Genomic DNA, 12290 nt, shown 5'->3' on the forward strand with positions numbered 1-12290 from the left:
CTACACACGGACAGCACCAGACGGTCAATACCGAAATCAGACTGATTATATTCTTTGTGACCAAAGATGGAGAAGCTCTATACAGTAAGCAAAAATAAGACCTGGAGCTGACTGTAACTGAGATCATGAGATCCTGTTTGCAAAATTCAGGCTTAATTTGAAGAAAGTAGGAAAAAATACTAGGCCATTCAGATATGACCTAAATCAAATCCCATGATTTTACAGTAGAGGTGATGAATAGATTCAGGGATTCGATCTGGTAGACAGAGTGCCTGAAAGAATTAGGGATGGAGGTTTGTAACACTGGAGAGAAGGCAGTGACCAAAACCATCCCAAAGAAAAATAAATTCAAGAAGGCAAAGTGGTTGTCTGAGCAGGCTTTTTTTTTTTTTTTTTTTTTTGAGCAGGCTTTTTAAATAGCAGAGAAAAGAAGAAAAGGCAAGGGAGGAAGCGAAAGATGTACCCACCTGAATGCAGAGTTCCAGAGAATAGCAAGGAGAGATAAAATGACCTTTTCAATGAACAATGCAAAGAAATAGAGGAAAGCAATAGAATGGGAAAACCTAGAGACCTCTTCAAGAAAATTGGAGATATCAAAGGAACATTTCATGCAAGGCTGGGCAGCACAATAAAGGACAGAAATGGTAGGGACCTAACAGAAGCAGAAGAGACTAAGAAGAGCTGTCAAGAATACACAGAAGAACTATACAAAAAAGGTTTTAATGACCCAGATAACCACGATGGTGGGGTCACTCACCTGAGTCAGACATCCTGGAGTATGAAGTCAAGTGGGCCTTACAAGCATTACTGCAAACAAAGCTAATGGAGATGATGGAATTCCAGCTGAGCTATTTAAAATCCTAAAAGATGATGCTGTTAAAGTGCTGCAGTCAATATGACAGCAAATTGGAAAATCCCCTATGATGAATGGACATTTTTTTTTTTTTTTGGGGTGTTAGTTCTGGAAGGTGTTATAGGTCTTCATAGAAATGGTCATCTTCAGCTTCTTTGGCATTAGTGTTTGGGGCATAGACTTGGATTACTATGGCTATATTACTATTACTTTGCCAACAAAGGTCCGTCTAGTCAAGGCTATGGTTTTTCCAACAGTCATGTATGGATGTGAGAGTTGGACTATAAAGAAAGCTGAGCACTGAAGAATTGATGCTTTTGAACTGTGGTATTAGAGAAGACTCTTGAGAGTCCCTTGGACTGCAAGGAGATCCAACCAGTCCATTCTAAAGGAGATCAGTCTTGAATGTTCATTGGAAGGACTGATGTTGAAGCTGAAACTCCAATACTTTGGCCACCTGATGTGAAGAGCTGACTCATTTGAAAAGATCCTGATGCTGGGAAAGATTGAGGGCAGGAGGAGAAGGGGACAACAGAGGATGAGATGGTTGGATGGCATCACCGACTCAATGGACATGAGTTTGAGTAAACTCTGGGAGTTGGTGATGGACAGGGAGGCCTGGTGTGCTACAGTCCATGGGGTTGCAAAGAGTTGGACACGACTGAGTGAGTGAACTGAACTGAACTGAACTATGACTATAGAGGATACACAAAATAATTTGAATGTTTCTAAAAAAATTGAAAAACATAAAAAATAGCAACATCTTTTAAAATTAAAACTTCTCTATTAATGACACACTCTAATCATTTAGGCTTGTTCTTATTCTCAAAACTGTACCTACCTATGCTGCCTTTAGTCAAGAGTAAATCCAGCAGTTTTTAAAAGCACTGGATTTCTTTTTAAAAAGGCATCCAAATTGGAAAGGAAGAGGTAAAATTTTCATTATAAGCAGGTAGCATGATATTCTATATAGAAAACCATAAAAATGCCACACAAAAATTATTAGAACTGATGAACTAATTCAGCAATGTAACGGGATATATGATTAACATACAGAAATTTATTGCATTTCTTTACACTAGGGTTGACATATCAGAAAAGTAAGTAAAAATAATGTTTTATAATCACATAAAAAAAAAAACCTAGGAATAAATCTGACCAAAGAGGTGAAAGACTTATTCTCTGTGAACTATGTAAATGATAAAAAAAATTGAAGGATTCAGAGACATGGAAATATATCTCATGTTCTTGAATTGGAAGAATTAATATCATTAAAATGGCCATACTATCCAAACCAATTTATAGATTTAATGCAATCCCTTTCAGATTACCCATGACATTTTTCACAGAAGTAGAACAAATGATCCTAAAATTTAGATAGAACCATAAAAGACACAGACTTGCCAAAGCATCCTGAATAAAAAAAAATAAACCCTCCCAGAATTCAGACAATAATACAAAATTACAGTAATCAAAATAGTGTGGTCGTGGCACAAAAAGACATATGGATCAATGGAACAGAATAGAGAATCCAGAAATAAACCCACTTATGGCCAAAAAATTGATGCTTTTGAACATCAATTGGATGTTGATGTTGGAGAAGACTCTTGAGAGTCCCTTGGACTGCAAGGAGATCCAACCAGTCCGTCCTAAAGGAGATCAGTCCTGGGTGTTCATTGGAAGGACTGATGCTGAAGCTGAAACTCCAGTACTTTGGCCACCTGATGCAAAGAGTTGACTCATTAGAAAAGACCCTGATGCTGGGAGGGATTTGGGGGCAGGAGGAGAAGGGGACAACAGAGGATGAGATGGTTGGATGGCATCACCGACTCGATGGACATGGGTTTGAGTAAACTCCGGGAGTTGGTGGACAGGGAGGCCTGGCATGCTGCAATTCATGGAGTCGCAAAGAGCAGGACACAACCGAGCGACTGAACTGAACTGAACTTTTCAATTAACCTTTCACAAAGGAGAGAAGAGTTTACAAGGGAGAAAAGACAGTCTCTTTAGTAAGTAGTATTGAAAAGCTGGACAGTCAGCCACATGTAAATTAATGAAGTTAGAACACTCCCTCACATCATACACAATAATGAACTCAAAATAGCTTAAGGACTTAAATATAAGGCATGGCACCATAGAACTCCTAGAAGAGAACACAGGCAAAATGTTCTTTTACAGGAATAATAGCATTAGTCAGCCTCCTAAGGCAAAAGAAATAAAAGCACAAATAAACAAATGGGACCTAATCAAGCTTATAAGCATTTTCACAGCAAAGGAAACTATTAAAAAATGAAAGAACAACATACAGCCTGGGAGAAAATGTTTACAAACAATGTGATTAACAAAAGCTTAATTTCCAAAATGTACAAATAGTTCATACAGTGCTCTCTCTCTCTCTCTCTCTCTCTATATATATATATATATATTTTTTTTTAAACAGTCAAAAACTGGGCAGAAGACCTAAAGAGACATTTTTCCAAAGAAGATATCCAGATGTTCAACAGGCATACAAAAAATGTTCAATATTGCTAATTAGTAGAGAAACACAAATCAAAACTACTGATTTATCAGCTCCCCCATTTAGAACGGCCATCATCAAAAAGTTTACAAAAAATAAATGCTGGAGAGGGTGTGGAGAAAAAGGAACCCTCCTACACTGCTGCTAGGAATGTAATTTGGTGTAGCCACTATGAAAAACATATCAAAGTTTCTCAAAAAAGTAAAAATAGAACTACCATTTGATCCAGCAATCCCATTCACTCCTGGGCAAATATGAAGGAACAACGAAAATTATAATTCTAATTAAAAAAGATACAGGCACCCCAATGTTCATAGTGGCACTATCTACAATAGCCCAAACATGAAAGCAACCTGAGTGTACATCAATAGATGAGTGGATAAAGATACACACACACATACGCATATGTCCACAATGGAATATTACTCAGCCATAAAAAGGGAATGAAACAGTGCCATTGGCAGCAATGTGGATGGATCTAGAGATTATTGACTAACTCAGGCAAAGACGAATATATCACATGTGGAATCTAAAAAGATGATACAAATGAACTTATGTACAAAACAGAAATAGACTCACAGACATAGAAAACAAACTTATGATTACCAAAGGGGAAAGGGAGGTAGGGATAAACTAGAACTTTGGGATTAACAGATACAAACTACTGCATATACAATAAACAACAAGGACCTACTGTATAGCACTGGGAACTACATTTGATATCTTATAATAATCTATAATGGAAGAGAATCTGAAAATAAAACATATACCCATACATATATTGCCAAATCATTTTGCTGTGTACTTGAAACTAACACACTCGTAAACCAACCATACTTCAATAAAAATAAATTTCAAACCTCATGATTTTAAAAAGTAGCACTGATTTTTTAAGTTAAAAAACTTTTTTCACTTATATTTGTAATGGGAAACATTTAAAATCACTAAGGGGGGCTATGCATGGGAACTCCTCCAGATCTACAGTTAATCTTTAACTAACCTCATTACATGTAACTGCTGTTAATAGGATCTAGGCTATGAGGTGCCTGCCTCAAAGGATATTTAGGGTGGTTTCAGCTCTTTATAATTAAACCTACATTAAAGTCTTTAATTATATATAACTTCTCTCCAGAACTACATTTAAAAACAAACTGAATCCACGTAAGGAGTGAATGTTAGAAAATGTATCTGAATAGTAGACATTCTTGATGGGTTAAAAATTTTTTTCTTTGAAAATTCTATTCCCCCTTCAATTTCAATGGAATGTCACAATAAAAACAACTATACTAGGGAGTCAAAAGCAGAATTCTTGATAGCTTTGTCATACCTGGTGCCACAAAGAGGAACAACCAACATTATTGGGAATTTTTTTTTTTTAATGAAGTAACCTGGGTTAAAGCATAAAACAAAGTACATAACTGCTATTTACTAGTGAGACTACTAAAAGCCAGGTAATCTTCTAGATGTTTTTAATCACCCTGTAACATAGATACTACCCCTAAGTAATTCCAAGTAAGGAAGCACAATTACTTTAAAGTAACTTAGGGGTCCCTTCAAAATGGCAGAGGAGTAAGACGTGATCACCTTCCTCCCCACAAATACATCAAAAATACATCTGCAAGTGGAACAAGTCCTACAGAACACCTACTGAGCTCTGGCAGACCTCAGACTTCCAAAAAGGCAAGCTCATGTCCACATAACAAGATAGGAAGGAATTGGGACAAGATTTGTGCTTTTGGGAAGGAGCTGTGAAGGAGGAAAATTTTCCCCACACTAGGAAGCCCCCTCACTGGCAGGAACAGTGGAGAGTTTGGAGACTGTAGCAACAGGTATGCAGAAGGCAAAGCAGAGAGAATTCTGCAAAGAGATCAGTGCCGACCAGTATCCCCACAGCCTATGCTTTCTTTGCCTTTTTCTAGTTTGCTTTCTGCATTTGATTTGCTCTTGGTTTTGTGTTTGTTTTCATTTATGGGTTTGTTTGTTGATTTGATTGCTCTCTTTTTTGTTGCCTCTTTTTTCTTTTTTGTGAGTGTGAAATTGCCTTTCTTTATGTGTTTTTGTATGTTTAATTTTGCTTTCACCATTTGTCAGAGTTTTGTCCGTTTCTTGTTGGTTGGTTGGTTTTTGTTTTTTTCTTTTTTTCCTCTCCTTCTGTGCCATGTGGCTTGTGGGGTCTTGATGCTCCAGGCAGGGGTTGGGCCTGAGCCACTGAGGTGGGAGACCTGAGTCCAGGGCTTTGAACCACCAGAGAACTCCAGACCTCTTGGAATATTTGTGAGTGCTCTCCCAGAGGCTTCCATCGCTACACTAAGACCTGGCTCCACCAAATGGCCAGCAAGCGCCAGTGCTGGATGACTCATGCCAAACAACTAGTAAAACAATAACACAAACCCACCCATTAGCAGACAAGCTGCCTAAAGCCATACTAGGTTCACAGACAGCCAAAAACACACCACTGGATCCAGCACTGATCATCAGAGGGATAAGATCCAGCTCCACCCACCACAAGAGAGGCACAGTCCCCCCACCAGGAAGTCTAAAGAAGGCAATGGTACAACCACACCCACAGGGGGCAGACACAAGTAAGAACCATAACCCTGCAGCCTGCAGAAATGAGACCCCAAACAAAATGAGAAGATAGAGAAATATGCAGCAGATGAAGGAACAGGGTAAAACCCCACAACCCCAAGCAAATAAGGGGAAATAGGCAGTCTACCTGAAAAAGAATTCGGAGTAATGATAGTAAAGATGATCCCAAATATCAGAAATAGAATGGAGGCAGAGATAAAGAAAATGGAGGCCTGGATCAAGAAGATACAACAAATTTTTAACAAAGACCTTGAAAAACTAAAGAACAAACAATCAGCAATGAACACCACAATAACTGAAATAAAAAAAATACACTAGAGGAATACACTAGCAAAATAACTGAGGCAGAAATACACTAGCAAAATGCATTAGCAGAATAACTGAGGCAGAAGAAAGGATAAGAATGGTGGAAAAAAGCAGAGCAGAATAAAGGGACAAAAATGAAAAGAAATGAAAATACTCTTGGAGACCTCTGGGACAACAGTAAGCACACCAACATTCAAATAATAGGGATCCCAGGAGGAGAAAAGAAAAAGTATATTAGAAGATATTTGAGGAGATCATAGATGAAAACTTCCCTACCATGGGAACAGAAATACCCATCCAAGTTCAGGAAGTCCAGAGAGTCTCACATAGGATAAACCCAAGGAGAAACACGCCAAGACACGTATTAATCAAACTAACAAAAATTAAACACAAAGAAAAAACATTAAAAGCAGCAAGGGGAAAGCAATAAATAACTTACAAGGGACTACTCATAAGGTTATCAGTTGATTTTTCAGCAGAAACTCTGCAGGCCAGAAGGCAGAGGCAGGATATATTTAAAGTGATGAAACGAAAAAACCTACTACAAAGATTACTCTACCTAGCAAGGATATCATTCAGATTCAACAGAGAAATTAAAAGCTTTACAGGCAAGCAAAAGTTAAGAGAATTTAGTATCACCAAACCAGCTTTACAACAAATGTTAAAGGAACTTCTCTAGGCAGGAAATACAAGGTAAGGAAAAGACCTACAAAAACAAACCTGAAACAGTAAGAAATGGTAATAGGATAATAGATATCAGTATGCAGGCGTGCATGCTAAGTCACTTCATCTGTGTCTGGCTCTTTGCGACCCTATGGACTGTAGCCCGTCACTTTCCTCTGACCATGGGATTCTCCAGGCAAGAATAATGGAGTGGGTTGCCATGCCCTCCTGCAGGGGATCTCCCCAACCCTGTGATCAAACCCGCATCTTTTACATCTCCAGCATTGGCAGGCGGGTTCTTTACTGCTAGTGACATCTAAGAAGTTCCAATACATAACAATAATTACCTTAAATGAAAATGGATTAATGCTCCAACCAAAAGACACAGACTGGCTGAATGGATGTGAAACAAGAACCGTATATATGCTATCTAGAAGAGAGCCAGTTCACATCTAGGGATACATACAGACTAAAAGTGAGGGGCAAGAAAAAGATTCCATGCAAATGGAAATCAAAAGAAAGATAAGAGTAGCAATACCCCTATCAGCTAAAATAGACCTTAAAATAAAGACTGCTACAAGAGACACATGATCACTTGGATCACAGCACCATGTAATTCAGTGAAACTATGAGCTATGCCTTGCAGGGCTACCCAAGATGGCAAGGACATGGTGAAGAGTTCTGACAAAATGTGGTCAACTGGAGAAGGGAATGGCAAACCACTTCAGTATTCTTACCTTGAAGACCCCACGAACGGTATGAAAAGGCAAAAAGATTTGACAGTGGAAGATGAGCCCCAAAGGTAGGTAGGTGTCCAATATACTACAGGGAAAGAGCAGAGAAATAACTCTAGAAAGAATGAAGAGGATGAGCCAATGCAGAAACGATGCCCAGTTGTGGATGTGTCTGCTGGTGAAAGTCTGATGCATAGGACCTGAAATGTTATGTTAGGTCCATGAATCAAGGTAAATTGGATGTAGTCAAACAGGAAATGGGAAGACTGAATATCGACACTTTAGGAATCAGTGAACTAAAATGAATGGGAATGGGTGAATTTAATTTAGATGATTATATCTACTACTGTGGCAAAGAATCCCTTTGCCACAGAAATGGAGTAGCTGCCACAGTCAACAGAGTCCAAAATGCAGTACCTGGGTGCAGTCTCAAAAATGACAGAATGATCTCAATTCATTTCCAATGAAAATAATTCAACATCACAGTAATCCAAGTCTATATACCCCAGCCACTAATGCCAAAGAAGCTGAAGTTGAATGATGCTATGAAATCTACAAGACCTTCTAGAATTAACAACAAAAAAAGATGTCCTTTACATCATAGGGGATTGGAATGCAAAAGTAGGAAGTAAAGAGATACCTGGAGTTAACAGGTTAAGTTTGGCCTTGGAATACATAAAGAAGCAGGGCAAAGGCTAACAGAGTTTTGCTAAGAACACATTAATCACAGCAAACACCCTCTTCTAGATGACTCTACACATGGAGAGTACCAGATGGTCAACACCAAAATCAGATTGATTATATTCTTTGCAGTTGAAGATGGAGAAACTCTACACAGTCAGCAAAAACAAGACCTGGAGATGACGGTGGCTCAGGTCATGAGCTCCTATTGCAAAATTCAGACTTAAATTGAAGAAAGTAGGGAAAACCACTAGGCCATTCAGGTCCTAAGTAAAATTCCTTATGATGATACAGTGGAAGTGACAAATATATTCAAGGGATTAGATCTGATAGAGTGCCTGAAGAACTATGGACAGAGATTGGTAACAATGTACAGAAGGTGGTGACCAGAACTATCCCAAAGAAAAATGAAAAATGAAAAACAGATGTCTGAGGAGGCCTTACACATGGCTTAGAAAAAAGGAGAAGCAAAGAGCAAAGGAGAAAGGGAAAGATATACACAGATAAATGCACAGTTCCAAAGAACAGCAAAGAGAGATAAAAAAGCCTTCCTAAGTGAACAATGCAAAGAGAAAGAATAGGAAAACCTAGACCACTTCAAAAAAAAAAAAAAAAAAATAGAGATACCAAGAGAGCATTTCATACAAAGATGGGCACAATAAAGGGGAGAAATGGCAAGGACCTAACAGAAGCAGGAAGGAAAGTTATGACCAACCTAGACAGCACATTAAAAAGCAGAGACATTACTTTGCCAACAAAGGTTCATCTAGTCATGGCTATGGTTTTTCCAGTGGTCATGTATGGATGTGAGAGTTGAACTATAAAGAAAGCTGAGTGCTGAAAAATCGGTGCTTTTGAACCGTGGTGTTGGAGAAGACTCTTGAGAGTCCCTTGGACTGCAAGGAGATCCAACCAGTCCATCCTAAAGGAGATCAGTCCTGGGTGTTCATTGGAAGGACTGATGTTGAAGCTGAAACTCCAGTACTTTGGCCACCTGATGCAAACAGTTGACTCATTGGAAAAGACCCTGATGCTGGGAGGGATTGGGGGCAGAGAAGGGGACAACAGAGGATGAGATGGCTGAATGGCATCACCGACTCGATGGGCATGAGTTTGAGTAAACTCCGGGAGTTGGTGATGGACAAGGAGGCCTGGCGTGCTGCAATTCATGGGGTCGCAAAGAGTCGGACACAACTGAGCGACTGAACCAACAGAAGCAGAAGAGATTAACAAGAGGTGGCAAGATTATACAGAAGAACCATACAAAAAACATCTTAATAACCCAGATAACCATGATGGTGTTATCACTCACCTAGAGCCAGACATTCTGGAGTGAGAAAACAAGTGGGCCATAGGAATCATCACTTAGAACAAAGCTAGTGGAGGTGATAGAATTCCAGCTAAGCTATTTAAAATCCTAAAAGATGATGGTTAAAGTGCTGCAATCAATATGCCAGCAATCGGGAAAACTCAGCAATGACCACAGGACTTGAAAAGCTGTTTTCATCCCAATCCCAAAGGGCAATGCCAAAGAATCTTCAAACTATTGTACTGTTGTGTTCATTTCACATGCTAGCAAAGTAATGCTCAAAATCCTTCAGGCTAGACTTCAGCAGTATGTGAACCGAGAACTTCCAGATGTACAAACTGGGTTTAGAAAAGGCAGAGGAACCAGAGGTCAAACTGCCAACACATGTATCATAGAAAAGGCAAGGGAATTCCAGAAAAACATCTACATCTGCTTCATTGACTACGCTAAAGCCTTGCACTGTTTGGATCACAAAAAACTGAGGAAACTTCTCAAAGGCATGTGAATACAAGATCACTTTACCTATCATCTGAGAAGCTTATATGCACACCAAGAAGCAACAGTTAGAACCGGACATGGAACAACAGACTGTTTCAAAATTAGGAAAGGAGTATGTCAAAGCTGTATATTGTTTCTCTATTTAACTTAAATGCAGAGTATGGGCAGTGGAGAGGCCAGGGCACCCTCTGTCCTGGGCAGCATATCGGCCCCAGGGTGGCCAGTGGCAGCAGTGATGGCAGGGACCGTCCACTCCTGGGCATCCTCCAACACCAGCTTGAGACTTCCCTGGACCCCCTTCCCTGTGACTCCAGCAGGGCCTCTGCCTCAGCCCCCAGGCAGCACAGTGATCAACATCCAACAGCTGGTGAAGGTTTACACACTCAACAAGGACCAACAGTGGGACACCCAGGATGCCAGACATGTCATCCAGCTATGTGGAGCAGCTGAAGGACATGTGCCTGCTAGTCAGGGCCTGACAAAATGTGGTCCACTGGAGAAGGGAATGGCAAACAACTTCAGTATTCTTGCTTTGAGAACCCCATGAACAGTATGAAAAGGCAAAAAGATACAACACTCAAAGATGAGCACCCCAGGTCAGTAGGTGTCCAATATACTACTGGGGAAGAGTGGAGGGCAATTACTAGTATCTCCAGAATGAAGAGGATGAGTCAAAGCGGGAACAACGCCCAGTTGTGGATGTTGTCTGGTCGTGAAGGTAAAGTCCAGTGAAATAAGGAACAATATTGCTTAGGAACCTGAAATGTTAGGTTCATCAATCAAGGTAATCTGGATGTGGTCAAACAGGAGATGGCAAGACTGAGCATTGACATTTTAGAAATCAGAGAACTAAAATGGATAGGAATGGGTGAATTTAATTCAGGTGACCACAGTATCTAACTGTGGGCAAGACCTCAGAAAATAAGCAGTAGCACATTTAACAATGGAAATAAAATATTTCACTGCACTTTTAAAGCCAAGTTTGATGTCAATGAGATTTCTAGAAATACTAAATTATGAGACATCAAATCATTAGGGAAAATGCTTTTACAAAAGATGCATATTTATACACTGGCCATTCTCTAAACCTCTCCCATTAGTCCTGACGCTCCCAACACTTTCAAATAAAAACCTGGTGCTTTCGGAAAATGAGTTCAGAAGTACAAGGAAAAAGGCAATTAAGAGTAGGAACGTGGTAATCCACCTTCTAATACTGGGAACATGGGATCTCTGGCCGGGGAACTGTTGGGTTGGTGCAAAAGTAATTGTGGTTTTGCATTGTTGATCTTTGCTTTGATACTGAAATACATTCTTAAATAGGGTTATGCTATACATCATTTTAATGTGCAGTCGTCGCTTTGTTTTTCTAATGACAATACTTGCTGTTTATATTTAGACTAGGGAGATGTTAGACAAAAAGGAAAATTGAGTAATTCTCTTATTCGAGTTCAAAATGGGTCATAAAACAGCTGAGACAACTTGCAACATCATTTGCAAAGACAAGAACCTTGAAGATGAGGAGTGCAGTGGCCAGCCATTGCAAGTTGACAATGACCAACTGACAGCAATCAGCAAAGCTGATGCTCAAAATTGATTCTCAATTACATGAGAAGCTGTCAAAGAACTCAAAGTCAACCATTCTGTGGTTGTTCAGAATCTGAACAAATTGGAAAAGTGAAAAAACTGTTAAGTGGGTGCCTCTCTAGCTGACAAGAAAGTCAAAAAAATTCTTATCGTATGAACAAAGGACCATTTCTCATTTATATCGTTATGTGCAATGAAAAGTGGATTTTATACACCCAACAACCAGCGATGACCAGCTCAGTAGTTGGGACCAAGAAGCTCCAAAGCACTTCCCAAAGCCAAACTTGCACCAAAAAATGGTCATGGTCACTGTTTGGTGCTCTGTTGTCCATTTGACCCACTACAGCTTTCTGAATCCCGGTGAAACCATTATACCTGAGAAGCATGCTAAGCAAATTGAGAGGCACTGAAAACCGCAATGCCTGCAGCAGGTACTGGTCAACAGGTCCAGTTCTTCTCCATGACAACACCCGACTGCACATCACATAACCAACATTTTCAAAAAGTTAAACAAACTGGGTCACCAAGTTTGCCTCACCCACCACATTCACCTGA

The sequence above is a fragment of the Cervus elaphus genome, chromosome 9 (genome assembly GCF_910594005.1).
Source record: "Cervus elaphus chromosome 9, mCerEla1.1, whole genome shotgun sequence".
In the NCBI taxonomy this organism is placed as follows: Eukaryota; Metazoa; Chordata; class Mammalia; order Artiodactyla; family Cervidae; genus Cervus; species Cervus elaphus.